General features: G+C 43.2%; 1 pseudogene; it reads left to right on the top strand.

The window, feature by feature from the left end:
• Positions 1 to 1,259, top strand: part of LOC102822004 — a 17,988-nt pseudogene extending 16,729 nt beyond the window's left edge.
• Positions 1,260 to 4,255: the final 2,996 nt, after the last annotated feature.

Here is a 4,255-nt window from a genome sequence, read left to right as displayed (position 1 = left end):
AATTTCTTTGAGAAAGTTTACTCTATCCACGCTACAACCCTGGATCTTGTCCTGTTAGACTTCTTGTGCTCAAAGAACATTTAAGAGGAACAAGATTTGAGTCCTTAAAGCATTCCCAAACTGCCGTTTTCACATGGTATCAACAGAAATCAGAATTCTTCCAGGAAGGGTTAGAGAGCTGGGAACACTACCTATAGAATTGTGTAGATCTAGATGGATGGAGTCCTGATGTGGCGCTGTGGGATAAAGCACTGGATTGTGACCACCAAGTCACTTAGAGCCACAAAGTTGACAGTTCAAACTCACAGTCTCTCCTCAGAAACCCTGTATAGGGTCGCTATGAGTTGGAACCAACTTGACGGCACTTGACAATAACAACAATAATCCTGGTGTGATGTTTTAGGATAAGCACCGGGCTGATAACCATGAGGTGAGCCATTCCTGCCTCTCATCTTCTTCCTCTTCGTCCTGGGTTCCCTGCTGCTCTTTCTGTCAGTGTTCCTCATCCTTTGTGAGTGTTCAACCACAGCTCTGGGAGGAAACCCAGGAAGAGCAAACAGCCTTGGTTCCTCAGGCCATCCACCTTTAGTGTTGCAGAAACTGCTTAATGCTGGAGCCACTGAGGGCCCAGCATTGCTGAGAGTTGCTGCTCCCATCTACTACTATGACAACCACTGCCCTGGATGGAGAAATGTTGTGGTATACCACTCCTTGTGGCCTGTCTGGCACTGCAAATGGTGGTGCTTCTCTGGGCCCTGTACCTGGTACTGCCTCGGTCCTTAGAAGGCAGCCTGTGTCCACTAGATCTACACAAAACCAGGTCTTCCTAAGCTGAGGGAGGCTTCCTCTTCATGGGCCTGGGACTCTCTCTCACCTGGCCTCTCACCCAGGTTGGGGGGCCATTGCTGCACCTGGGGCCCTCAACCCTATCCTGCAGGTCTGGCCCCAGATTCATCTAGCTTTGGAGGCTGTGGCCAAGGTTCAGTGGGTTCCTGTTTGCCACCTTCCTGCTGCTGTCTCTCTTCTGGTTGGTGGCCGGCTTACTACTAGCCTCTCACCTCTATCCTATGGCCAACACTACCACTACCTGGGAGTTCATCTCCTCATACCACATGGCCTACCTCTGCCACTACTCCTGCAATCCCTTTGGGCATGGCCTGATCTGCAACCCGGCCCACTTCTGCTGTGGATGCCCCTCGAGGTCTTGGGAGATCTTCTGGGCTGAGGAAGAAGAGGAGGGCAGCAGCCAGGTGGTTTAGGGTCACTGAAGGCAGAGTTGCCATCTGTACCCAGTGGGATGATCTACCCTCAAAGGGCCCAGGGCTCCTCACTCCTGCCCACCTTCTCCCAGTTCTCAGAGCAGAGCAGAGGAGAAGGACAGAATCTCTGTCTCAGTGAGCATCTTGGCACTCCAAAGAAAGGAGAGCAAGAGGACCTGTGGGGTTCTCAGGCACAAACAGACCCCTGGATTTTGAGACCTTCCCCTGCCCCCTGAGTCAGGGTACCTCCTATAAATGTAATAATCCATAAGGCAAGTCAAGCATTCAAAAATAAATAAATAGAAACCCTATACAGGGTCACTATGAGTCGGAGCCTACTCCATGGCACTAAACAACAGATGAAGGTTACATTGAGAAACAAAAGCGTCACTCACATTTTGATATTTTTGTTTAGTAAAGAGTTCTAGTGTTTCATGGCAATACTTTTTGACGTACAGTTACAGAGAGTAAAGCATGTTACTCTCACTGGCTAACCATCACCTAGACTTTAGCAAGCTTGGATGTAGGATCAGAATAGTTATAGTATGAAGATAGCATTGTGCAGTTAAGTGCTTAAAAGCCTAGTTTTTGTAGTCGAAAGACATGCATTCAAAAGCCAGCTCTGTGACTTTCTATGATTTTGGCTTCATCAAAGCCTTTGTTTCTCTGCTTCTATGTGTTTTGTTGTTGTTTGGTGCCATGGAGTCGATTTCTATTCATACTGACCCTGTGCACAACAGATCTCAACACTGCCTGGCCCTGAGCCATCCTCTTCTCACAGTTGTTATGTGTGAGTCCATTGTTGTTGCCACTATGTAAATCCATCTCCTTATGGGTCTTTTTTTTCATGGACACTCTTTTTTACCAAGTATGATACCCTTCTTCAGGAATTGGTCCCTCCTGATAACATGTGCAAAGTAAGAGAGATGAAGTTTCACCATCCTGGCTTCTAAGGAGCATTTTGGTTGTACTTCTTCCAACACAGATCTGTTTATTCTTCTGGTAGTCTATGATACTTTCAATATTCTTCTCTAACACCATGCTTCAAATGCACTGATTCTTCTACAATCTTCCTTATTCATTATGCAACTTGAACATGCATATAAGGCAATTGAAAATAACATGACTTGGGGGTCAGGTGCATCCTCATCCTCAAAGTGACCTCCTTGCTCTTTAACACTTTAAAGAGGTCTTGTGCAGCAGATTTTCCTAATGCATTGCACTGATTTCTTGACTGTTGCTTCCATGAGCACTGATTGTGGATTCAAGCAAAATGAAGTCTTCAGTAACTTATGTCTTTTCTCCATTTATTATGATGCTATTTATTGGTCCAGTTGTGATGATTTCCATCTTCTTTAAACTGTGGTGGGATGCATACTGAAAATGGTGTAGTCTTTGATCTTCCTCAGTAAGTATTTTACATCCTCTTCACTTAAAGCAAGCAAGGTTGTGTCACTGTATATCTCAGGTTGTTAGTGAATTTTCCTTCAACCCTGATGCCATGTTCTTTTTCTCAGATTATTTGCTCACAATACAAATTGAATATGTATGGTGACAGAATACAACCCTGGCACACACCTTTCCTGATTTAAAACCATTCAGTATCCCCTTATTTTGTTCAAACGACAGCTTCTTGGTCTATGTACAGGTTCCTCATGAACACAATAAGGTGTTCTGGAATTTCCATTTTCCCAGTGTTATCCATAGTTTGTTATGATCCACACAGTTTAATGGAGGATAATAATATCATTATTCAAAGAATGTTGTGACAATGATGAGATGATATATATAAAATATCCAGCATGTAGTTTGAAAAAAACTAAATAAGTCATAGCTATTGATGGTGTGGTGCTATGGGTTAATGCACCAGACTGCAAAGCTGTTTGAACTGCAATGTCGGTGGTTTAAGGTTACCAGATGTTCCTTGGAAACCCTATACAGGGTCACTATGGGTCAGAATCGACTCGAAGGCACTTAACAACATTGATATTATCAGGAACCCTGGTGGTGCATAAGTTAATCATGTGACTGATAACTGAAAGGTCAGTGGTTCAAACCCATCAGCCATTCTTTGGGAGAAATATGTGGCAGGATGGTTCTATAAATATTGGTGGTGGTGGTTATGTGCTGTGGAGTCGGTTCCAACTCATAGCGACCCTGTACAGGGTTCCCGAGGCTGAAATCTTTACTGGAGCAGAAAGCCTCATCTTTTTCCCATGGAACAGCCAGTAGTTTCAAACTACTGACCTTGCGGTTCACAGCCCAATTCGTAACCACTGAGCTACCAGAGCTCCTTTCAGAAAGCCAAGGAAGTGGATAAAACTCAGGGTTGATAGAAACAGTAGAACCAAGGCTACAGGGGCAACTCAACCAAGGCAACCAAGGCAACCTCTTTGCTTTTTATGTTTCATCCCATAATAATCAATAAAACCAAAGCAGACGTTTTGCTGTCAAGTCTATTTCAGCCCATAGAAAAGGTATAGGACCCCATAGAGTTTCCAAGGCTGGAATCTTTGTCCACTTCCTTGGCTTTCTGACCTCATACTGTTACTGCAGACTTCCCTTCAAAAAATGTTAAGAAGCCTTTCTAGAAGCTTACAGCCTCATCCATGTATTAGAATAAATGTATATACAAACACAAGATCATTTTCTCCACTCTCAAAATCACAAGACCTTCATATACAGGTCTTTTGAAGTTATAGAAGTTGAGAACGCAATTATCAGGAAATCTTTTCAACACTTTGCTTTGTAACTTATTTCTGTTTTACTTTATTTTGACAAAAGCAAAAACTTTACTCCAACCTCCATGAGATTTAGAAAGATAGCCCATTCCACAAACTATCTACTAATACATGGAATTGAAATGATCAAAATGGAAAGTAGCCAGGTGACCAAGTCAAAAAACAATCGTAGTAAATGTTTTCTCTTCATAATAATGTGGACCAGGAGGATCTTGACACTCAAGAATTAATTTCTCATTATCCAAATTCTATGTC

The sequence above is a fragment of the Chrysochloris asiatica genome, unplaced genomic scaffold (genome assembly GCF_000296735.1).
Source record: "Chrysochloris asiatica unplaced genomic scaffold, ChrAsi1.0 scaffold00203, whole genome shotgun sequence".
NCBI classification, from domain to species: Eukaryota; Metazoa; Chordata; class Mammalia; order Afrosoricida; family Chrysochloridae; genus Chrysochloris; species Chrysochloris asiatica.
The sequence above is the reverse complement of the archived record's forward strand: the minus strand, read 5'-3'. Positions and strand labels throughout refer to the sequence as shown.